The sequence below is a fragment of the Pan troglodytes genome, chromosome 1 (assembly GCF_028858775.2).
Source record: "Pan troglodytes isolate AG18354 chromosome 1, NHGRI_mPanTro3-v2.0_pri, whole genome shotgun sequence".
NCBI lineage: Eukaryota > Metazoa > Chordata > Mammalia > Primates > Hominidae > Pan > Pan troglodytes.
Window position 1 is genome coordinate 50070658 of NC_072398.2, and position 27063 is coordinate 50097720.

The window sequence follows — 27063 nt, forward strand, 5'->3', positions numbered from 1 at the left end:
TTAAAACATTTAAAAAGTAATATTTGCCTTTCATTAAATAACATTTATCATCAGCCCACTAGTCATTTACTTTTTAAAAATATGTTGATTTTCAGTACTCTATAGAGTAATAGAAGTAATGGAGCATTTGAATCACATGCTTTCATAAAAACAGACAATGTAAGATGAAATCTATAATAGTAAAATTAAGGTGATTATGAAGTAAGTACTTTTGAAACTTTATACTCTTATGTATTGTTTTACATTTGCAATAAAATACGGACACATTTTATGGAGAAAAATTACTAACAATTATGTTGAGAAAATTACATTTAAATTCATATATAACCTTTAATGTTTCTTTTATCATTCAAAACTTTTTTTTCATGTTATTTTATGTTTTAAATTATTCATAAATGACATAAAACATTAGCCTCAGAAATATAATGTATTGTATTGAAGATGAGACTCTTTCTTTCCATATATATATACACATATATGTGTACATATGTATACACACACATATATACAACATTTAAATAGCTAACAATTTTTGACTTCTGTGTATCAATCAACAAGTTAAATATTGAATACATAGTATCTCATTATTATTCAAAAATCCTCATGAAATAGGTATGACAATTTTATTTCTACCGATGAGGAAATAGGCTTAGAGAGTTTGAGTAATTGCCTAAAGTCACATAGCAAATGAGAGAAAAAGCCAAAATTTAAGAGTTAGGAGGTAAGCTACAGCAAGCCCTCTGTATCTTACTGTTCCACTCATCCCTTCAAAACATCTACTGAAGGCCAGGCACTAGGTTTATGCCGCTTACTTTTGGTTGGGTGTGGCTGACATCAAACCAAAATAAATATATATACACCTACATACACAAAGGATGACAGCTCAGATGGAAATTAAGCAGGGGTGACATTATGGGCAATGCTTGGAAGATGGCAGCTACTTTTGGGTTGGTGACCTACAAAGACTTCTCTGAGATGATGACATTTAAGCTAAGATTTGCGTGTCAAGAAGGAAATAAGCATAGGAAGATAAAGGGGGAGCAGCTGTGACCATAATGCAGAGGTAAATCTTCAGATATTCAAGGACATTCAAGGGCCAGAATGTTACCTGTATAGCTATCACACCCTGAACTAAGAAAGTTCAGGGTGTGATATGATAGGAACTAAGGAAGAATGATAGGCATTGACATTAGAGAGGCTGAGGCAGGGACCAATCAAGTAGGGTGTTGAGCAGCCAAGTAATTTGGTTTATCCTAAGTGTTATGGAGAGATATTGGAGTGTTTTAAGTAGCAGAATGGCATAATCTGGGTTTCATTTTAAATGGATTACTCTAGCTGTTCTGCAGGAAAGTGGATATAGGTAGGGAAAGGAGATGAAATCTATATTCATAAGAATTACATGTGGATACTTATATGTGCAGATTCACAGAAAATTATAGGCATATTGAATTTAAGACATTTAAATTTTAAAGAATGTACTCATTATAAGGATAATGTTGAAATTATCACCTTGCAGAGAAGCACAAAATCAGAGTATATGCTTTAAAAATCTCCCATTCCATGAAAAGCTATTTAAAGTAACTTTGTAGATTTTTTAAAGTATTTTAGCAAACAGCATTATGAAAAGTATATTTACAATAATGCAGAATTTAATGTGTTCCTTTAAATAACGTATGTTATGACTTTTTTGACAATAGCACTTCACAGGCTTTATGACTCATGCTTTAAAGTAATATTCCAAAATGACAACACAAATTGTAGTGAGTGAATATGTTTTGGATGTAGACTGATTCAATAGCAGTTTCTGAATGCTAAATGGAATGTTTTATACTTAAAGGAAGCATATTAGAGAGTAAAGCATTAATTTATTGGGAAGCTTTTATTCCTTCTTTTATTTTTCATATTTTTGAAATAGACTACCATTTTTAAATCTCTTATCACAAAAGATCATTTTCATCTTACTCTTAGCAATTTAGAGGTGTTTATCAAACACATTTGGTGTGATACTGGTTCTACCAGGGTTATATAGTACAGATCTAAAAATGTTATTTTTAAAAACCATAGTTCTATAGATAAATAATATTTGAATAAATGAAAATTTAGAAAAGTGTCCTGAGTCTCCGTTACATCTAAGCAGTTTTCAGAACAATCTTATATCTTTGATACACTGGCACTTACTGCTATTAGGAAGTGAGCTAATTAGTATAGAATAAGGATATAATAATCATGACTTCTCAATATAGCCAGAAAACTAGTACAGGAAGACATGTTCCTAGGAGAAAACATGTATAAATCTGCTTATATTTTAATGGTATTACCATATGTAATATTAAACATTATTCCAATTCTCTTTACTATTCAGCAATTCTTATAAAAGTACAGCTACCTTTCACACACAACATGGATGCTCCACAAAGCATAAGCTCAGCCCTAGACTATCTTCCTGTTAATAGAAGATTGCTTTCATTTCACTTACTATTTTTATAGACTTTTTTGAAAAACTAAAAAAGGTTAGATTTTTATTTTATGCCCTTATGTAAGTTAATCAAAATCATTCTCCCAATGCAGATAACAGTTATGAGTATAGCAGATAGAATGTTCATTATCAGTAGAAGACAAATATTGTAGACAATGGAGAAATAAAGTTAAACTGCTTTCCTTTTATTTTAATAGTAAGGCCCTTGTAAAACCTTTAGAAAACTATTATTTTTTACATAAAAATTAATTTCTAATTTTTTCTAATACTACGTATTTATATCATTCCTTTAGAAAAAACTTCTTATATTTCACAATGCAAAGGAGTTTGAGCAGGTTCTGAAAAAATAAATAATTAGAAGTATGAGTCTATTTCTCTGCAGTATTTACTAGTGTGATACATTGCCCACTAAGCTTGTCATTGTATAAAACAGAAAGTTAGCATATATTTTAATCTTCCTAGCACCGAAATATTTAGGCTCAAATATTTTCTAAAATGTTATTTAGTTAAAGTATTTATTGAGCTATTAACATATTCAAAGCAACGTGTTGGATCCCTTGTTTTTAAAGATGAATCAAATAAAATTCCGCGTTTTAGAAGGTTATGGTCTAAAAGAGAAGATAAGCACCCATAATAAAAATGTAAAAGAAGTATGTTCATAGAAGCAGATCTAGTAAGGTGATGTTGGAGTTGAGAGATGGGATAGATTGCTTCCCAAGACATGAGGATACTTCTTGGAGTAATTGGCATTGAGTTATAATGTATGGTAGAGTTAAAATATATGATCATATAGAGAAAGACTTTTCAGACATAATGCAAAAGCAAAAGGTGAGTAGTAGTTTTCTATTGCAGAATAAGAAATTATCACTAATTTTCAGTTTAATATAACACACATTTATTACCTTAAAATTTCTGTGTATCTGGAATCTGGGAAGGGCTTAGCTGAGTCCTCTGTTTGGGGTGAACAAGATTGCAAAAAGGATTTGCCTGGAAGTACAGTCTCATCTGAAACTCAACTGGAGAAAGATTGATTTTCGTTGGCAAAATTTAGTTCCTTGCAGTTAAAGGACAGAGAATTTCAGTGTCTTGTTGATGTTCAACTGGAGACCATCCTCAGCTCCTAGGGGCCACCCTAAGTTCCTTGTCACAATGGTCACCCAACATGCAGCCTACAACATGGCAGTGTAGTTCTTTAAATCCAGCCAGGAAAAAATAAACTTTAACAAGATGATCACACCATCTTCTCTAAGTAATCATAAATATGTAATCACATTCCCCCTGTCTTGTTTGCTGTATCCTATTGGTTAGAAGCAAGTCACAGGTCGTGGTCATACTCAGGGGAAACTACTATTCAAGGCCATAAATGTCAGGAGATGAGGATGATGGGGGGCCACCACAGAGCCTATCCACCACAGGGTGGAAGGTGAAAGTTTTGGTTTAGCTGAAGGGTGTGACACATGTACGTGGGACAATCAGGTTGGAAAAGAAGTTTGGGTTCAGGTTGTGGAAAGAATTGAATGCCCTACACTGGAGTTGAACGTTATATTTTATATACAAGAGGAAACCATTGTTACATTTTTGAATAGTAGGGGAAATTTAATGGAACTAGGCTTCAGAAAGTTTAATCTGGAAATGAGTTATAAAATGAATAAGGAAAAAATAATTGGTTTAGGAATAAAAGTTAATATATTAACTTGTTGAAAGAATGAAATAATGAATATTGTAGAAAATATGACTATAGAATTGGAATTTAAAATGAAGCTTGTTTCTTAAACTGAATTACAAAAAGGAAGGGTGATCAGCAACTCACCCATTCCTTACCAGGTCAAAATTACAGGCTTCCCTTTATACACGCGTGTAATGTACAATGTTCTTTGGGAATGTCTCTATAAGAAGGAGAGGTAGGTCTGTGAGACACTCAGGTGTGGAAAATGAGACCTCATGATACTCATCAAGGGGAAGAAAGGTGAACCTTGTAAACATAAGATACCATCTTTAAAAGACCATATATTAAAAAAGAGTAACAGTAGTATGTCTAGGAAAATACTGGATATTGGATGTGCATTATTTTGTGTAATTAAAAAAATTTCACTCTATTGGAAGCACCATCAAATTAAAGAAAAGCTGATTTTTCATGAGCATCATATAAGGTTAGTGGAAATCAGGATAAAGAAATAGGATAGGTGGAAATAAATAGAACTTGACAATAAAGAAACATCAGAGAGAGATAATAGTAATAATTGACATTTCTAATGTAGGCAATTAGGAGGTTAGTAATAACCAGAAGGATATGTTGGAAAAAGAGTAGGTTTTAGGGCTACAAGAAAAGTATTGGCTTATATATACTAAATTTAAATGGTTTTCAGAACTGTTGCTGAAGATGTACAATGCACACTAGAACCCACAAGCAGTCAGGAGGAGACAGGTGGATTCTTGGAAGTCACTAGGTAAAGGTGGCAATTGAGAGTATAAGATTGAGCAAAATTACCAAGGAAGTGAGTGCGGTTAGAGAAAAAACAAAGACTATGAGCAAATCTTTATAAAGTATCTATATCTCAAAGATGGGATGAGGAAGCAGAGTTGGAAGAACTTGAGAGAGAAGAAAAAGAAAGAGTGATCCTAAAGGTAGTTAAAAACAACAAAGAGAGTAGAGTAGTAGCTCAAAGGAGAGAATCATCTAACTAAGAGATGCAAAGTTGAATCTTTAGAGTGGTCAAGCAAATATTGCAGCAAGCCAAGTCTAAAGTAATAAGAAGGCATGGGACAAAGGCAAAGTGAAATGCATGTGACTCATATAAAGTAACTGACTTCAAAAGAAATATATTTTTTAAAAACAATGTCCTTACAGAAAATACATTGCTATCTTGATTTGGTCCACAGGGTGCCTGTTGGTGATCTCTAGTCTGTAGTAATGTATAATCCAGAGAAGAGAAGTAGAATGAAATTGAAGAAAACCATTGTTTCACAAGTAAGAGTTTCTTAATCATCTCTTCCTGAGAGATGTTTTATTAAATGGTGGAAGCAGAAACTGAAGCGTAAGATTTAAGGAGAAAGTGAGTGATCAGGAAACAAAAACCTTGTCTGATTTTATAGTAATGTAAAACTTGAAAAAACTCTGTCATGTAGTCGTGAAAACAGCCATGAGAAGGTTATGGCTGGTCACAGACAACAGGGGAATGACGAGGCTAAATACTGTGTCCCCATTGGAGACAACAAAGAGCTTCATGAGGCGAATGCAACAGTCAGAGCTGGGAGTGGGAATCAGCAGCAGTAGCCAAGGAGCAGAAGTCCAGCCAAACCTATTGGATGGTATCTTGCTGGTGTGTAGGCTACTTCAAAATCGCTATCCATTCCACCTCACCAGCTTCCCCACAGATTTCAAATGCCACCCAGATTTTCAGTGAATAATTTACCTTGGGAAGGCAATGAGAAGTTATTAAAGGGGCAGTGGCTTGATCAGCTCCTTGGGTGCTGCAGGTTTGATTTTTTATTCTTAGAAGACATGAGTCCTGCACAGTTGTGGAATGGATGGGGACAGCCATGGTAAGGAGTTGTATGCCAGAAACAAGAGGGCAGCTTGGTGGAATCAGGCCCTGGAGCAGGACCATGGGGACTGGATCCCAGGCATAGGTGGAGTTGTGAGCTTTTGAGATAGAAAATGACACTTCTTTCTCTAAGTCTGTAGAAGAAGGAAAGTGAATACCTGGAGTTAGAGATACATTTGAAGTGGAGTAGAGATATATCAGATAAGCTCCCACTGGAAAGTTCTGGCCTCTTTAACATCAGCCTAATGACAGGAAACACTGGGAAGAGCCATGACACAGGTGACCTGGGCATGCCTGTGTTAGGTGTTCAGTTTTATCCTGATGAAAAAGGTGTGGTTTTCATGCTGCTAAAGAACAGTGGCTCATGTTTCACAGTCTGCCCAACTAACTTCATGCTCTTTGCTTGGGTTCAGTCACTCAACAAATGTTTACAGAGGTTCAATAATATGCTATATTGCAAAGTGTTTAAAAAACTTTATTGTTTATTTTTCTGACTAGAAAAGGAATATTTTTTCTTTGTAAAAACCTATACAGAAGAAAAATGAATAGAATATCACTTAATCAGTATTTCTTGAACATGTACCATGGGTTGAACCTCATATTAGCAGTTAGACACGCAATAGAAAACAAAACTGACATGACCTTGCTGTATAAAACTTATAACCTAGTGGAAGAAACTAAATTCTGCCCAGACTCTCCCATCACACCCTCTCCAGGTAAACACTATTTCGTTTTGTGTATATTCTGCCAAATATTTTTTATATTTAATATACTTCAAATAGTTTTCATCACATTCTATGAGTTATATTTTTTCCTTTTTGCTGTGTAGAGATTAGGGTAGCTTCATGCTACATTCAGATACTAATTTTGAAGTTTTAGACAGGATGACCCAAAAAGGATGGCAAAGAAGGAGCTTAGAGCTGAAAGGGATTTCAAACGTGATCCCTCTCTTTACAATCCCTCTTTGAAATCTTCTTATTCAAAGCTGTATAATCAAATAGGTGCATTTACATGAAGTAAAACACATTAATTAATTAATTTAATACATTTTGAGTGTCTACTTTGAGCAAGATAATATTCTAAATATGGTTTACTCACTAAAGCAAATTTCCAAGAAAACCTAATTTTTCGGAAACAAACAAAACCTGTGGAGAAGAGCTAATAATAAGTACTTTTGCAAAGTTCGTATGCTCCAGTTTAAAAAAAGAAAATTAGAAATCAAAAAGGGAAAAGGAAGACAGAAAATTTCAAGCTAATCTGGAGTATGGAGAGGCAGATTTCTTGATTTTTCTGGCTGCAGTCATATACCAACATTTTAGTTTTATTCTTCTCTTGTATTGGAATAGTGGCTGTTTTAAAGATACATAAGCATTTATATTCTCTGTCAGCTATCTATGTAGGGAAAAAAGAATTTACACACCAGAGCACATGGGAAAATGCATGCATGATGATAGAATTTTACAAATTTATTTATTGGGTTGTTATAGCCCTTCTACCCTTTATTCTCATTCAAACTCCCATTTTTTAAAAAACATCCCATCTACAGGGAACTGCACAGAAAATGTGAAATTGGTAATTCTGCTTACTCTGCTGCAGAAGAATGTAAGAAATAGCTACAGTGTGTGTCACTATAATTTATGACAGGGCAGTGACAATAACTTAAAGACACAGAATAGAACCCAACTACCCACCATTAAATAGTGGATGAGCTTGGAGTATATCATTTTGTTGATATTTCTATCTCCAACACTCAACAAATTATTGCCCCTGCAATTCCCTACATTTTTCACTTCCTAGAAATGTCATGTATAATCCAACATAAAATGGAGACCATTTGTGCACTTTTCACTCAGTTTATTACTGTAAGAAAGATGTTTTAAGGTAAGAGCTAAAATATTCAATCCAATTCAATACAACATTTATTGAATACCCAATATTATGGCTGCACTATAAGAAGGTACAGTAAATGCTATAAGCGAGGTCTTAAATACAAAAAAAAAAAAAAAGGAAAATGACTACCTCTTTATGGGGAAGAGCTGGTTGGTATTGAACAATTTCTTTCCATAGGGCTCACAAATGTCTTGGCTCTCTAGCATCCTTAGGAAGGAAACCTAAGAGCAATAAACTAAAACTAAAATAACAAAGGAAAGTGTGATTTAGGAAATTTTACCCATAAGGTCCGACCTGCTGTAAAACAGTAAATATATCTAAAGGTTTGGTTTTGTTTGCTGCCAGTAAAGAGGGTCATTAGAGTTGGAGATGTTATCCTAAAGTGTTTTCAGATAGGATCTCGGTGGCATTTCAGTTTAATCCTCCCAATTCTTTAGGGGACCACTCTGAATTTATCTTACAAGGGGGCAGTAAGCATAAAGAAAAGATTACTTCTCTTGGCTTTTCTCTAACCAGATTTTTGGTTATTCTCAGACAAAAGGAAAAATGTATCCGCCTTCAGAAGTCTGTCTACAAAATATTCTCTCCTATTTGTGTTTAAAGAGTCATCTCTCAGGAACAGCAGCTCTCTATGTTACAGCAATTCCTTTATTTATTCATTTTAGTTACAACCAGCGCTTACTAACTGTGCATGAGGCCTGCAGGAGAAGCCATCAAAGTATACAGGGAAATAGTATAGAGAATATTAGGAGGTTGAACACATAAACTAGGAATGCTCAGCCTAGACTTGAGCCACCAAGGAAGGAAAAGCATGCTGAGACTGGAAGTACAAAGAATCATGTGAAGTGTGTGTGTGTGTGTGGGTGTGTGTGTGTGTGTGTTTTCCCAGAAAGTTTCAAGCAAGTTGACAGAATGTTCAGTTTAAGAGACAAGTGAGATTCCTTTAGAAAACATCTAGGAGCTTACAACCTTGTGTTATGTCACAATTTGAACACTGTGTGTGGCAGGTTTTACATAAGCTCTCTGTACATGTGTCTAAAGAGTGAGTGCACAAGTTGAGAAAAAAAAATCTTTGCTACATAAACACAGGCTAACTTGCTTGATGTGGACAGAATGTGGGGAAACTTGGATCCCTGAACATCGTTGCCTTTAGATTTCATCCAGCCTACTGAGATACTGCATAGTAGAAGTTAACAGATGGCTCTGGTTCTGACCCTGGCTTTTCCTGTGCAACTTCCTGTGTTATTATCTGTGTGACACTTAGAAAGTTAGTTCACCATTGGAGCCTCAGCCTCGTCATCTGTAAGTTGGGAATAATAGTAGTACCTATCTTAAAGGGTGGTTGTAGTCAATGAATTAATACATGTAAAAAACTTAAGACATTGCCTGATGTGTCTCCTTGTAAATGTTCTTTTTCTTTCTTTATCTTTTCTTTCTTTTTTTTTTCTCACTCTGTCACCCAGGCTGGAGTGCAATGAGGCAATCTTGGCTCACTGCAACATCTGCCTCCTGGGTTCAAGTGATTCTCCTGTCTCACCCTCTTGAGTAGCTTGGACTACAGGAGGGTGCCATCATACCCAGCTAATTTTTGTATTTTTAGTAGAGATGGGGTTTTACCATGTTGACCAGGCTGGTCTTAGACTCCTGACCTCAGGTGATCCACCCACCTTGGCCTCCCAGACTGCTGGGATTACAGGCGTGAGCCATAGTGCCCAGCCATAAATGTTAATTTTAATTATCATTCTATATTACATTTGTTGTACAAGTGTGAAAAATAAAATTAACCCACTGACTTTGAGGGCTGTATATTCTGATTATCCCTTACAGTGTGGAAAATAAGTTGTCTTTAATGAAAAATAAAATACTTCAACAAGTTCCTTCTTAGTAACACCAAACTAATGGCAACATAATGGACAGAGTTTGCTTTAACTTCCTGAGATAAATTAAATCACTACATTTTAAAATAACTAAAATGGATCTCTCTCTGTCTTTTAAATAATATTTGGGTTTAGGCCCTAAACCCAAAGGCCTAATTCTGCTTGAGAGCTGTTTTAAAATATGACCTATTTCTTTCAAGTTTCTCATTTTATTATTTATCCTCTTGGAGCTCTCAACTTTCAAATAAAAGTGAATGTATTTCTTTTAAATAAGAGGAGGTCTGTGCAGTGCACACATCTAGATTCTGATAGTGCCAAGAGAATTTTTTTTTCAAAGCAGCAGTTCATGTTCAGCCAGCGCCAAACGGAACTTAAAGCTCAAAGGGTTTGACTAAATTTAGAAACCACGATGTTCAAGTGGTTCTAAATTTGACAAAGCAAACCAGAAGCTAACCAAAATCGCACATAAAATGATCTTTTCTATTATGACAACGGATTGGACAAGATATTATTATGCTAAATTTAGGAAAATCAGACCAATAACTAAAAATGAGCTACTTAAGGCTGAAAATAAATGTGTTCCTATTCCAGAAGAAGGAATTCTAATATCTTCATGAATATTTTGAATGATGTTTCTGATGTTATGAAGTTGAAAATATCAAAATTACTAATCAAATTTAAAAGAAGAAAAGAAAACTGTTCCTATCAAGTATGTGATCTCTCTGGCAATGCTTCCAATCTGAGTTTCCATATTCTCAAGAGCAGCTCATGTTTGACAATACTTCATAAAATAAACCTGAGTTGTCTACCTGGTTTTCCATACCAAGCCTATATATTTCATACATAATATTACACAATGATATGTTAAACAAAGTTGATTTAGTCCTTTTTCTGTGTCTTATAATTTTAATTGTGTGTAACATTTCTAATTTGTGTTTTATTCCTAGTACACATATTTGCTTCATTCTGAGCCTACCATCTAGTACACTGATAAAAACCTGCTAAATTGTTTTTCCAGGGCAGAAATTTTAGGTTGAACCAGGAAAGGCAAGATTAACTGCTAACATACTACAGTTATACTTTAACATTATGTGAAACTATTATTTTAAGAAATAGTGAAAATTAAATGCATATGATGAAATTTTCTATTTTATTGCGAAATAAAATATAGAATATGGTATTTATTAAGTTTTTGCAATAGTGCTTTAAAAATAATAGTAGTGCAGGATTTTACTAATGTCAAAGCTGTAACTGCAAGTTAACTTTGAGTCAAGTTAAAGGTGAAAATTATGTATTTTCTGAGAAAAATAAAATTGCAATTTTTAGAAACCAATTTACAGTCTAAATCAAACTTTAAGAGAACTACTTCAGTTTCACTGTGTGTTCCCTAGCCCTTCTACTGGCCTTTTGTGTAACTACCTAGCTTACCTAAGGTTCTCTATTGAAGTAAGAGCATTTTCATTTCAGAATTCCTGTGATCCGGTACACAGAAAAATATCAAGAGAAGTTAAATTTTAAAATGATGGACCTTTTCTAATTAGATTACTTCTGATCAATACAATGTCTGATTTTTATAAGATGTCAACTAAAATTCAAATTCAGATGTCAAAAAGGTTTAAATAACCCTCCCTCCGATCTCTGTAAGTATACATTAGATGTGGGAACCAATAAAGTTTTAGACAAGGAAGATTATTCCATGTAACGGGAAAGCTGAAACCCTAACACTTCTATTGTGTACCTGCCTTACTTCTGAAAATAATTTCTTGCAATGTTCCATGAACATTAATGCATCAGTAAATTACTTTGGATCATGAATTTGTACTGGAAACGATACCAAAACTCTGGGTTTTCTGTTGGTTATTTATCTCTAAGTTCATTACACAGTATTTGAACAAGGCACAAAGAGCCAAATTAAATCATACTGAGTAATTGCAGGTAATTGCAGGTCATTCTTTACTGTCTACAGGTGGATAAAAAACAATTTATTTGGGGATTAAGAAAAGTATGTTGATGGTTTTCTTATCACAAAATATATTTTTGTTGTAAGGACTTAGAATATGCAGATAAGCAATATAATGACAATATATCCAAAGATAACTAACATTAATATAATCTGGGGGGTATAATAATTTTATACATGTTTATAATTTGATTTATATTTATTCAATGAATCAGTTAGGATCGAATCAAGAGAGTAAAAACACATGGTAATTTGAACAAAGAAGTTTATGAGAATTTTTTTTAACTGTAACAGAGGTTTGAAGTAATGAGGGATTTGCAAGCAGCAGTAAAATAATGTTAAGAAATATGGGAATACAGATATATGGACTAGCCACTATCCCTAGGGTTGAGCTAGAGATGGGCCAAGGGGCCAAGTGAGCACGCCATGACCACAGGCACTCTGCTATTGCCCAAGGGAGAGAGCAACAGGGAAGTGGCTCGCTTCCATGAACTGCAGGAGCCATGTGCAACAGAAACCACAGGCTCCCAAGAGTGAGGTTGGATGAGTGAGTAAATGAATGAGTCTCATTTTACTTACCTGATATTTTCTATCAACCTCTAATTGATGATTTTCCTTTCCTCTTATTGTTGTCTTCAAGGTCTTCTTCCCACTCTATACTCTCTCTGGGGATCTCTTTACATCCCACAGCCATTGAATCTTAAAAATAATACAAGAAATAATTGAATGAAATTTCCAAGAACTTCAGAATATAGATCGCTTTTTTCCCTAACATCTAGAACAGTATCTAGCGTATTGACAATATCCAATAATATTTGCTAAATAAATAAAGAAAAATGCACACTGAAGAGTCAACATAATAAATGAATAAAAACATATTCAAAAGTATATCATTCTGAAATTGTACAATGCGTACAAATATTTGATGCTAAAAACTTCTACAAAGATAAAGAAGATCACATATGGGAGTTACAACATTTAGACTTCTGAAAGAAAATTAATTCCAACCTAGACTTCTATGCTCCATTTAAAAAATTAATCAGAAGACACAGATTAAGTAAAGCAACTTACAGATAGGTTAGATCTAAAAATATGTATTTGTGATACACCCTTCTGTAGGAAGATATACATCACCAAAATAATGGAATAAATAAACAAGACATAGGATTAATGAAAAATGATTACAACACAGGATAGGTTGAAAAGAATTCCTGGAATAATGTTGAAGGGAAATCCTGAGACATCAGCCATTCTTCAAGTCTAGAAACCCCAAGGCTATTGAGAGCATGAAGACTAAGGAATGAATGTCTCCAGGAAACAAAAAAGGAACCAATGAATTCATGACACATTACCTGGTGAGACTGACCATAAGCAAACAAACAAAACAATTTCCATAGGTATTTTATTGTTTGGAATGTAGCAATTTATGAAAAAGAAGAGACGAGTATTAACTCCAGGACAAACAAAGAGTTATTTGGGTAAGGGTGCAAATCTTAGTAAATGACTTGGTTCAGAAGTAAACAATATAACACAACTTTTAAAAAGTTGAGGGGTGAAGACTGAAGTGGTAATTTAAATACAAAATTCTGATACAATTTTATTGAGAGGAGGGAGAGAGGAGTGGAGAGAATTTGGTATCATGGTAAAAAAGTGCTAATTTTAATGTTGCATAAAAACAAGTCATTGGTATCAGTGATACATATTATTTTGTAATATGAAGACTGAAGAAAGAGAAAGGAATCTTTTTCTATTTTATTTTGGTAAAAATTTTTATTTCTATTATCTCCCTCCTTTCAATAAAATTATATCAAAATTTGTGTTTAAATTACAGTTCAGTGTCCCCTCTCCCTCTTTTGTCCCTGGGGGCCAGAGTTTTTATTATTATTTTGAGTTATTGAATTTTTAAAAACTAACACATATTAGTTTTTGAGATTTTTTTCTTGTTGTTCTTGGGTTATTGACAGCAAAGGGGTGGAGGAGGAGAGAGAAGATAAAATGAGCAAATACAAAAAAATGGTAAAGTACACAATTACTGGTTTCTAGGACTCTTTTGTCACTAAACTGAGCTATTGCAATAAGGTTCCTGCTGATTTTTCTATCACCAATCTCTCCCTTTAATTCCATCTTTCACAGAGCTTCCAAAATTATCTCCTAATAACAGATCTGGTCATTCACTTTCTTGTTCAAAAGCCCAAAACAACTACTGATTGATCACGTTAAACTCCTCTGTGTGACATTTAAGGCCCTGTCTAGTCTAACTCCAACCTAACTAGAGTTTATTTCATTATTCATCAATGTTATAAATCTACATCCTGGCAATTAAAGATTATTTTCTCATCTCTAAATAAGACAATCCCTTTACACTTCCATCTGTTTCTCTTTTTTTAATTTCAATAGGTTTTTGGGGAACAGGTGGTGTGTGGTTAAATGGATAAGTTATTTAGTGGTGATTTCTGAGTCTTTGGTATACCCGTCACCCAAGCAGGGTACACTCTACCCAATGTGTAGTCTTTTTTTGTTTGTTTGTTTGTCTTTTGAGATGGAGTCTTGCTCTGTCGCCCAGGCTAGAGTGCAGTGGCGTGATCTTGGCTCACTGCAACCTCCGCCTCCCGGGTTCAAGCGATTCTCCTGCCTCAGCCTCCCGAGTAGAGTAGCTGGGATTACAGGTGTCCGCCACCGCGCCCGGCTAATTTTTGTATTTTTTAGTAGAGACAGGGTTTCACCATTTTGGCCAGGCTGGTCTCAAACTCCTGACCTCATGATCCACCTGCCTCAGCCTCCCAAAGTGCTAGGACTACAGGCGTGAGCCACTGCACCCAGCCTCCAATGTGTAGTCTTTTATCCCTCAACCCCCTCCCACCCTTTCCCCCAAGTCCCCAAAGTCCATTTCTTGGCCCAGAGTTCCTATCATTTGCTCTTCCCTCTTTGACCTAACTTATTTCCTATTTTTTTCATACACAAAACGCTAAAGGCCCAGGAAAACTTCTCCAATCACCTGCATTGACATATCATTTTTCCTCTTGTGTTGCCACTGTGCACTGTGTTTTTATTATAACACTAGCAACATTTTGTTTTGGGTCACAGTATGTACCTTACACCTATCTGGTCCACAAAACAAAATTCCCTTTTTCCTTGAGAGGAGAATCTGTGTCTTACTCAGAGGCATACTTCTGTGAATGTTTATCACAATGCATACAAAGAGTAAGTATGCAAGAATTGCTTGTTGAATTTTAAACAAAATATTTTAAAATTGCATAAATGTGTATGCCTATTTACTGTTAATATTCATAATGAGTCTATCAAAGATAGTGACCAAAATGTTCTAACTATAAAATGTTTTCATGATTTGCCATTTATAAGGAGAAATTCAAGACTCGGCAACCAATTGTTTTAAGGCTTCCAATGACTCATAAAATTATTCCAAAAGTTATAGAAAACTTATGTTTGAAATTATTTATTCAAAAATTGTTAGCAAAGCCCTAACTAGTATCTCCCAAATATGTTGAAATTAAATACAATATGAAAATCCAAGGTCTCATAGGTGTTATTAATAGTGGCATTTTTATTAGCAAGATAATCTATTCAGTTCTATGGAGAATACAAAACTGAGAAAGTCTTAATAATTGTAAGCCAGAGACCTATAGATTTTAACGCTTGACTTTTTTTAACTTAATGCTCATTCTTTATTTATTTTCTTTTTAGTTCTTTTAAAATTTCTATATAGTTCACGAGAGATAGCAATCTACAAATAAGGACACTTTGCTAGGTATCCCCCCCTTCCACCCATTCTCTTTCTCCTCTAATAATTTATGAGTTGGTCGAATACATCAACTTTCAGATTTGATCATGAGTACTTTTTTGGAATAGTTCAATTAGCCTTGTTCTGCTAAATATGTCAATAAGAGGAAACCGAGTGTATTTTACAGTATGTTTTTCAAGCATCTCTCCACCGCAGCTGTGTCAAGTATACTCACAGCAGATGTGAACAATGCATGCAGTGCTGTTTCCTAAAGCTCTATCTGCAAATCAAAAATACTTATTATTAGAGACATAACAATTTTTACTCCACGTATTTTGATATGTTTTATAAACTTAATGAAACAACAACAATTGTTACAGGTCAATGTTGAAAGAAGAAATTAAGTGTGCAATGAGTGTTGCCCTTAAAACTTAGAAGCTTCCAGATTATATGTAACTCAACATTTCTTGAATGATTTTTACCACCCTGGTAAGTATGAATAAATTGGGGCAACACTTTCATAAATGCCAGGTTGTGAAACTATTTGAGATTTAAAAATATTTGAATTCCAGAAATTAAAAAGTGAGTAACAAATAATATCAATATAAATTATTTATCAATAGTCATTTTAAATGTCTCTGCAATCATTTTCCTATTTTATAAGCATCTATACTGCATACCATCTGCTGATGCTTATTTTAATTCATAAAAAGACTATGTTTAAATGAAAACGTAAGTGACAGAATCAGAACAAAAGGGAAAGGGCAGGAGAATAAACTGAATAAATTCCAAATATGACTTCTAAAGGCAGACAATATAAAAGCTGTAATCTTAGTTTAAGCCTTACACTCCTTAAACACAGTAATTACAAGACATCTGCTAGGAACACAGCTTTGCTATTGGATAACCTTAATTGCCCTGTAATATTTCCTGACACTCCCCAAAATATGCCCCATTGCTAATAATTCATTCACATTTCAGCACCATTATTAGCTACTAATTCAAACAATCAAGACAAAGACAATAAATGGATGACCTTGAACAATTACCCACTCAGTGAACAGAATTTATTTTGTGCTTTTCAAAGACGTAACTGCTTTCCTGCGACTGTGAATAGCACTCCAAAATCAGGCAAATGCAGACAAGAGAAAAAAATCGTGGCAAAAATGTAATGTTCCTTCTGATACTCTTAGAGGACTAGTGTTAAAACTTATCCACATATTATGCTTTGTCTAAGAAAAATAAAAGGAAGTAGGAAGTTCAAGCAAGAAACAAATTCTCTTTGTAATAAATAGAGATAATTTAGTCATGAATAGTCAAGTATACATTCAGTTATTTCTTTTTTGTTTCAACCTGTGAGAACATTTAAGAATCACATAAATTCAGAGCCAGGAAAAACATTCACTACTCACAGCAAAATGGTGGGAGTTTAATGGACAGCTCCTCAGGGGGCTCCTCTTGCAAAATATTTTAAACACAGTCTGCCAAGTTAACACTCCCTCCCCCTCACCTCCTCCTTGTTTCTCAAGAAATTTGAATTTTTAAAGAAATGTTGTACTCTTGGCCTTTTCTAATATGGAATGCATTAAGAGAAAACCCATAAATAAATGCTTACATATGCTTGTGAGAAATAAAGCAGACACCTCAAATTGATCTATTTGCCAACAAAGGGGAGGGGGAGCAGGCACAACCGAAAACTAAGGCCAACGAAGTAAGAAAGATATGGGTGAACCTATGTTATCACTATATTTCTTGGATGTATTGTGGGGCATATTCTGGTTTGGTGTGATCCAGTTATAAATGCAAGAAGAAAGGATGTAGAAAAATGGGTTAAGCAGAGGCATTCCAGTAGGGAAAGAGTTTTTGCATTTTTTTATGGTCTGAAAAATCCCAGCAAAAATATTGAGTTTTTAAATATACAATCAAACGAAGAAAAAGCAGGTTTTGAATTCTCTTGACAATATGTGATCCTATAAAACAATTCTCGTAACATTACAGAAATTTGTAATATATATATCTTAAACAGCTTTTGTATATGAAATCCTCTAATTCCTTCTCTGCCTTTTCCTCCTCCTCTTTTTCTTTCTTCTTCTCTTTTAAAATTTTATTCTTATGGATTTCATTATACCTAAAATTCATAATATTATAATTTTTCCCACTGTTTAGAGAAAAAGTCTTGGAAGACAATTATTTCTAATTGTGTCATATTCCCCCTCCACCCCAGTGAATGTTTGCCAAGGCATTTGAAAAGTTCTATCATAATTTTTCACATAGAAAAAAAACCAGAAATATTACTTATGTAAGCATTTTTATATACATTCAGTTCAAAATTTTTATTTTAATTATTTCAGCCTAATAAAAAATAAAATAGAATTTATCCATACAAACCTTACACAGTCATTTGTTTGTTTTGGAAATTTCTGTGTTCAAGAATTTTTTTATACAACATTAGAGACACTTATGTTAGACCACATATTATATAATACAGAAAAAAATTATTTGATTGTATAAAAGCAAAAAGAAACTCTACCAAAATGATAAAGAAACAGGTTAGAAAGCTGAGGGTGAGAGGTTGAGGAAGAACCTGAAACATTTATTCCTCAACAATTGATCAGAGGTGTACAAAATACACAATAAAAAATCAAGCTTAAGAAAGCCAAAGATGATAACATATCACTGGGAGATTCACCTAAGTCCAGAGGTGGTTCTAGGATCACTAATTATGCAAAGCACAGAGGGGGAAAATAATAATCGATTATCTACATGTTGGGCTATGTACTAGAGGCTTCTCATAAAATAGGTTTCCATTTGAAGACATTATAATGTAGTTAGAATGACAAAATTAATACCCAATATAACCCAAGTTTCTTTTACAAGCCTCAAAGTAGGTATTAATAGGGTCACTATCGAATGTGTACACATGTATGTGCATTTACAAAAAGGATTTCAGCTTGCTTCCCTCAAGGTTTCAACTTACTATTTCTAGAAAACCCAGAGGAGAGTCTTCTGTGTACTTCACACTAATGTATTTTCATTCCTTCCCTTCTTCCTCCACATTTCCCTTTTGGTACTTAAAGTCCCTGGAAGGTGCAATCTTCCTATGATCAACAACAGCCTCTGTCTCGGTAAGAAAACCAATGCCCACACCAAGGGCATGATTACCCTCTGCCCGGCCTTGAGATTCCCAAAAGTTTCTGGGCTTCTTATTGCCCTCCCTGTTTTAAAGCAATGAGGAAATTCTTCTGTCCTCCAAGTCATGCTACATATTGCCTTACATAAAACTGAGTGAGCCCTGTGTTTTCACAGACTGCCTCCTGGAACTGGTGTTTTCCTTTAGGATCTAGACATGAGTTCATTCTGCAGCTCAGAGAAAATAGACCACAAGCTATTTTCTCCATGTTTCTTTCTCGCCTGGTGGCTCCATGCAAACATTTTTACTTCATGGAAATGTCCTCATGTAAATAGTATTGCATGCTTATCATTTTGAGGTTCTTTACCTATGGTCTCTCCTTTGATCCACAAAAAAAGGTGATGATGTAGTTGCTCCCATTATCCCCATTTTGCAGATGGTAAATTATAGTTTATCAAAGTTGAATGACTTGGCCAAAAGCACCAGGTAGTAAGTAGTTGTGCATGGTCTCAAGTCATGCAGATTCCATATTCTAGGCCTAGAATTGTCTAGATTCCTAAAATGGGCACAATTTGGGGTACATTGGAATGTCTGCTACACATTTGAAATTGTGGGAAGTAATGTAAGAGATTGTGCTGATTATACGCACCCACATGAGAAGGTGTCGATGCAAGGAAAAGGCAGCTCCAGAAAAGGCTCGTGAGTCCTGAATTTATTAAATCCTTGCTACTTGTTTTCTTTGGAATTACTAACCACTTTTCAGCATGCCTCAGGTCAAATGAACACCTCCATGCTGCTGAGTAGACTCTATGAGGCTCCTATTGTAATCCCTTCACTAAAGAAGCAAATTTGGGCATCATTAACCTAATCTAAGAATTAGATTAGTGTAACTTGCTCATGGCCATATAGATGTTAAGTGGCAAAGCTGAGTTTCAAACCCAGGCAGTGGGGCTTTCCCAAAAGAAGTGCCCATGCAGCTAACTTCATGACATTGCACAACAATTTATTAAGAAAAAAGACATAAGCCAAATTTACTGTGTGTCGTATATAGTTTTTCAATGTGTTATTTCCCAAAAGAGTAACATCCTAAAATCTCTACAATAAGCTTCAGATTATTTCCAAACAAGGGCCGTGGTCAGAATAATTGAGTAGAAAAACTTCTTTGATTCTTCTATAAGAAAGCAGCGCACCAGTATGGCACATGTATACATATGTAACTAACTTGCACATTGTGCACATGTACCCTAAAATTTAAAGTATAATAATAATAATAATAATAATAATAATAATAATAAAAGAGATTAAAAAAAGAAATCATGTTAAGAATATTAAATGCTTAGCATACAAATATTATTTAAACTAAACAAATGCATATCTGAAATGGACCTTTAAATGGATATTAATAGTTTTCTCAAGCACTTCTTTTGGGAAAACCTCGCTGCCTGGGTTTGAAACTCAGCTCTGCCACTTAACAGCTAGATGGACGTGAGCAAGTTACTTAACACTTCCTCCTCTGTAAAATGGGTTATATAATGTGACCTTCGTCATCTACTTGGTAGGAAACTTAAACAAGTTCACATGTGTAAAGTATTTAGAGCAATATCTAGGCCATGACAAAGTCTCTTTAAGTTGATTTTTTTAAATTAATGTATGAAAAATGACCTGGAGCTGCTCATTTGAATCAGACCACCCGCTGTCCCTGATTTTTCTGGAGTCTAATCCAGCCCTGCCCTCAATAAGTATCTAGAGTGAAACTTCTGGCATAATATATAGAGAATAAGCAGTAGGAACGAATTTCAGACCACAACCGTAATTTATTTATAGCTTTGGAACTCACTTACTGACATATTCTTGATATTTGATTTCCATTTAATTTTGGCAAAATGCGCATTTCCCCATACAAAGAGAAAGGTCCAGCATAGATAACTGGCTATCAAATATCCAACTCTTGCTAAATAGCATTTTGATGAGAGGAAAGTAAATTAATCAAACTCACTGTGATTAAATCTCTTTAAAATTGCACGCACACACACACACACACACACACACACACAGGGAAAAGTGAACAAGGGCTTTGTAGAAATCCATTTCAGCAAAATCCTAAATATCATTCCACAAGCTCATGGAATGTCTTGGACTTGCTTAAAATGGATGCATTGTTGAGCTACACAATTCTTTTCCACTTTAGAGACACTCAAATACATTTATATATAAATTGCTTTTTCTGTAATTTTATTAAAAGAAGAAACCCTAGGTGAGTTTCTTTTTATATTTGTATAACAAAAATATTAATATCCACTTAAAGGTCAATTTAGATATGCATTTGTCTACTTTAAATATTTGTATGCCAAGCATTTAATATTCCCAGCATAATTTCTTATAAAAGAATCAAAGAAGTTTCTCTACTAACTTATTCTGACCATGTCCCTTGTTTGGAAATAATCTGAAGTTTATTGTATAGATTTTAAGATGTTACTATTTTGAAAAATAACACATTGGAAAATTATATACCACAGTCCATGAGGCTAATTTTTTTCTTAAAAAAATTTTGTGCAATGTTATGAAGTTAGCTTCATGGGTATAAAGATAAGGGGCATCTCTCTTCTAGGATAAATAAAATCTCTGGAAAGATACTCACTTGTCTTTTTAAATTTGTTTTCTTCTTCATCATCTTTACTTTATAAAATAACTATTTGTTTAAAGTGACATTATGTAGATTAAATAATTTTTTGCTTACTTGCAACTTTGACATTTCCTTTTCAGAAAACCCCAAAGTTTTCAGCTAAAGTTTAGGTTCTAGTTTTAACTGCATACTTTTGTTTTTCTCATATTTTATTTCAGATACTTAGCCAACTTCAAATTAGATTCATGTTTTCTGTGCTTTTTTGAAAAAAATTCTGCAATTTCTATACAGATATGGATTATGTATGTTCAGAAAGATTTAGTGAGACTAAAAAGATGTGCTGTACAATAAGAACCTCATAATTTATCCTACAAATTTCTCTTTAAATTGTTGCCATTTTTAAAAAGTAAAGTAAAAATAAAATGCATCAAGCCTAGCATGAGGATAAGTGAATTTATTTAAATAACAAGGACTCTAAAGAAAACATGACTTCAAGCAAAATTACCATTTTGGATGACAGATCTCATTATTGCTGCATATTCAACATGTTTGACCAACGTTCAGTAGTGCAAAATGCAAAGAAAGTCTTGTGCAATCACTTTATAAAATATTTATTTAGGAAATGAAAGCCCAGTTCCATTTATTAATTACATTTTTTAAGAAAATCATTTGGAAACATCCAAATGTTATTATTTTATCCAACAAGTAGTGTTGTTCTTTGATCTCACATCTTAAACTCTGCCTACATGAAATACAGAATGCTTTGGATACTACAGTCTCACAAGGCTCATTCTCAAAGTATGCTCTGCATGGATCTTAGAGACACCAGATTTCCGTTTCTCACATTGGAACCTAATGTTGCCAGATATCAAATGAGTAAGCTCAGGCAATACCACACATAGGAGCTCGTCAATACTCCAGAAAACTGTAGAACGATCAAATGGGTCAGTTGGAAAAACAACTAATAGAAGGAAGGCTGTGAAGTGAAAAAGGCAAGATCTAGGTTCCAATTCCAGCCCTACCACTTATTGCCCTTACCCATGTTACAGAGTATTAAGAATTATTGTCATTTTAGGTCTGTGTACTAGAGTGAAACTTTTTTTAAAAAGCTGAACAAAGAGTCAATCTATAATGTCTACGTGTGAGAAGGTAAGGCCGAGTGAGGCCACCTGGGTCTGACGACAGGGCTTAGGAGCACTTTGGTCTGGATGCCATGCAGAAGATGAGAAGTGAATGCACTGATCCTAACCAAATGACAGGGTCCAGAGAATGAGGTAAATGGCAGCTAATGAGAATGTAACGAAAGCTTGTCTCGAAATAGAAACCCATCAAGTTCTGACAAAGTCTACAAAGAAGACAGATGGATATAAACGTCTTTGCGAAGAAAGCATCTAAAAGATAGCAATAATTAGTTCTAGTTTCTAAAATAATGTAAGAATTCTCACCTAATTAAATTAAATGTTGGCAGGGATAAATCTTATAAGCTATCATTGATGCAAACATTTAAAAGTGGATTATAGAACACATTTTTTTCCTGTGCATTAGGGCAAGTCATGCTCACTTCAGAGTGCCAAAATTTGCAAATAAACATATATATATAATATATACATATATTACATATGTGTACATACATATATGTAATATATACATATATTTTATATGTGTACATACATATTATATATGTAATATATATGTACATACATATTATATAAGTAATATATAATATGTAAGATATATGTTTATTTGCAAATATATATATAATGTGTGTGCATGTGGTTTTATTTTATTTTTCTAAAGTTACTATTGTTTTAGTGTTGCACATACTTGTGTCTCTGTTTACTGTAATACATGACTATTCAGTAGATACTGTATGCTGGGCACTGGGTTAAATATTAGGAATGCCAAAACGTGTCTGCTCTTGAGGAGCTCTCAAAATGTTTACCAGAGACATCGTAAACATACATAAACTTACACTATCATGTAGTAGGTATTCTAATAGATTTATGTACAAAGTACTATGGGAACACAAATGGGGAAATAATTCTGATTGGGAAAGAGGAGGGCCCATTTTTAAAGATACACAGAGAAGATCTGTGATTGGGGCATTGAGGAATAGAGAATATTTTATGCATTCTAGAATTTAAAAAATACTATTAAAAAGATGAGCAATTATTTATTTCAGTTGCTTAATTTTAAACATGAATAAAATGAGAGTTGGAGCTGTTAAGTAAGGTGTTGAAAGGCACCAAAAATAAAAGGTAAAGAGAAATAAAGTACAAGGATTTCCTTGGTTTTCAGGTCACCGGACTTTCTATTTCACACAGGGACTCTATCACTGTTCAGTGGCCCTGCCTTCACAAATCCTACCCCTAGGTCCAGTTGAGGCCAGTTAATATAAGTACAAATAAGACCAATTCATATAGATCCATTACTGAATGGGAAAACACTTAAACTCAAATCTCTATTTAAAGAAGACAATGATTCAAACAACCTAGAAGTAATATTTTTAGTTGTTGTTTCAAGATGTTCCCATTTACTTACTTCACTTGCTAGGAAGTATGATGTTTATCTATATACTATTTACTTTGGCATAAAAGAAGTATAATATGATTTCTTTTTTATTAGAATGCCAGAAATCCTTAAATGACAAGTGTTATTTATTATTTAGAATATCCCTTGAAACCCATAACCATCTGAAAACTACTTGCTAGGATCTGGCAACTTTGAATTGGGCTTTTTGCCATTTTGACAGATGGTCAGAAATATAAGAAGCCAAAATACCATATATGTGCACTGATTGTGAAAGTTTTGGGTGTGATTCTCAGCTTAATCACCCACATGGCTTTCAATGCTGATTTACATGACCATGATTAAAAAGAAGAGCACGGAAAACACACACACACACACACACACACACACACACACACACAGCTCTTCATTTGGTAGCTAGATATAGATGCTCAAGTTCTTCTGCTGCCTTGTAGTTCTCTTGATAGATAGTCCATGTTCATTTTCAAAGCTACAGAAAAGTGCATTTTGAGTATTTGTAGGCTTCTGTATATTTCAAGCATATGCTTTTATTTGGATGTACTTTAATCCCAGAGCAGCCAGACAACAAATTTGGCACTCAAGTATGGAATGTAGCCATATTATGCTCTCAGATGGTATGAGCAGAACATTTATATGATTTAGATTTAATTTATAAGAAATATATTTTATTGCAAGTTTGAATATTGGTTACATGGTTACTCCAATTTGTATTTAAGGTTTTAATAGAATAACAAATAGCTCTTTATGTTATTTTGGTCACTTGGAATAACTAAATTAGTTTGGCCATATGGTGACCAAATGGCAATTATTAACTGCTCATTGATTAGCTATTACAATAATGCAAATATAACCATATTTGGGTCAATTTAGTTAAGTTACAGAAAATCTACCTCTGAATTTTACCACCTATATAATCTTTTTTTATGAAGCCAGTGATTGAATTCAATTAACTATCACTTTCAATATAACTAAGATGAATACAGTTATTCTGTTAACTAAATGCTGATATGTTTATTAGTATCAGTAGAAACCTTTTACTGCATGTTGACTATATATTGCATATTAATATAATTTTAATACATGCTAAAATGTACGCAGTATTTATATCATGAAAATTATCTAATTCTACAAATTCTTTTGATTTCCATTAAGTGTGGTCTTCATTTTTTTTCTTCCAATCATTACATTTAAAAAGGCTTAACATTTCAACAATTATTCTGACATAGAGCAAAACAAAAATACCTATTTTTGCCTTTAATTTTAGCACACCGATTATGATTCAGTGTTAATGTTAACATTTGAAATATTAAAGGGTTAGATGACAAAATATAGTATCTTATTTTCTTATTGTTTATTTTTATTAAATGAGAAATTCTATAGTTTTATGGGATATAGTACTGTGGAATCTTATGGGATAATATGTGGTACACATTTAAATAAATGAAAAGAATCAATACTTTCTGTAAAATTACTGTACACCAAATAAGATAATCATACTAACTGATCTTTCCCTTTCAGGAAATGAAATAGGAAAGATGATTGGCATGGCTATGTCCTTGTCTTCATCAAAATGCCAGGAGTATAATAACCACTCGACTCCTCCATTCTTTCCCAATTTGAAAAATTATATGTAGGGGAAAATCTGGCACATCATGTGAAATATAAACTTTATACTTACTACTGTTTCTTCCCATCCACTTGCCCTTCAAAATGAGACATTACTTGATTGGTTATTTGAGGATAGCGGTAATTCAAATGCAAATAGAGACCCTCTTTTGCACTTGAACTCACCATGAGGCACCTCAGAGCTCTTAATAAATAGGCCACAATGTAAATTCTTTAGAACTAAACAAAGAAAAGCATAGACAATCTAGATTTTCGTACATGAATCACATTTTTACAAGTATATAAAAATTAAATCTCCTACTAGTTGGGTGGGATGTAGAATTAGAGAAAGGCAGTTTAATTTTTTCAGTCTTTTCACCTTTGGCTCAGTAATGGCTAAACTGGAAGGAAAACTGGAAGGGAGCAATTCTTCAATTTGTTTTTCTAGTAGATTTATTTTCTTAACCTAATCCCTACATATAGTGTGTATAGTAACACAACACATCATATCAAAAGAGTTTCAAAGATTAACTGGGTTATTTTGAGAGGAAGTAAGTGCTTTCTCACTATATATATATATATATATGTATATATATATGAAATGTTTATAACATGAATCTCTATATTAATGTTAATGATATGTAATGTTAATTTATAAGTATATATTCTTCGTAGTTTGGTAATTCTACTTTGGCATATAATAGCATAAAGCATGTAGAAGTATTGATAAAGTTTTAAATCTGATCAAGAAAACGTAGATGATTTTTCCTAATAAATGTTGGGGCAGAATTAATGATATATCCTTGTGGGGAAGTTAATACATATAAATAAAATCATAGAAACACAGAAGGTACTATCGTAGTAGATTATTATAATACTGTACATTATGTTATGATAGTTTTCAAGCAGATAAACATCATCTAGTTTCTTTACAGACAAAAGAGAAAGTGAAAACCTTATATTAGATACTGAATGTAACAGAGAAGAGGAAAATTGTTAATATGAAAATCTTCTATTTATTTCCAGATGATCTCTTGTGTGCTAAAATTCATTCTTTATCTTACAGAGAAAAAGAATAAAGATCAGGATTTTCAAGGGCCATGGCTTATAACAGCCCAATACAGCTATAAAACCTACATACAGAGTTAGGATCTATGTGATGTTACATCAGAGTAAAAGAAGAAAATGTATTCAATATTGTTTTTTAGAAAGTCATTCTATTGTAATTTATGATTCTCATATCCATTAGTATTACAGAAATGTCACTCTCAATAATTTTATGTTTTAATCACAAAAATGTTAAGCTTAGAATAAGATTTTTTTTTCTAACTGGTGGATTGTTTTCTATTTCCCCATGCTAGAGAAAATGTTAGATTGCTAATGTTAATACATAAGATAGGATTGATATTACGATGAATTCCTAAAACAGCTGATCTTTGATTTAAAATGCTTATGGTGTTTCTATAATTTAGTCCTAAGAGGAAAAAAATACACACACTCTCTCTCTCTCGTTTTACCAATTCTTCTACTTGAATATAAGTAGAAAGGCAACTGGAAGGGGACTGCAAAATATTAAAAGCAAAACCACGCCCTGTTCTCTGATGTCATCCTATGCATCTTCATTCCTTGGCTACTCACGTTTTATACCTGAGCCAGGCAGATCTTCCT

General features: G+C 33.6%; 2 long non-coding RNA genes across 2 annotated transcripts in view; one reads left to right on the top strand and one right to left on the bottom strand.

The window, feature by feature from the left end:
* The window catches only part of LOC107969669 (uncharacterized), a 58398-nt gene extending 54687 nt beyond the window's left edge, over nt 1-3711 (bottom strand). Inside the window, exon 1 of the long non-coding RNA XR_001711630.3 lies at nt 3379-3711. This is a non-coding gene — a long non-coding RNA (uncharacterized LOC107969669). The remainder of the gene's footprint in view (nt 1-3378) is intronic.
* Nucleotides 881-26878, top strand: LOC104004338 (uncharacterized). Its single transcript, XR_677271.3, has 3 exons — nt 881-1063; nt 11256-11428; nt 26462-26878. It is a non-coding gene; the product is annotated as an uncharacterized LOC104004338 (long non-coding RNA).
* The last annotated feature ends 185 nt before the right edge of the window (nt 26879-27063 follow it).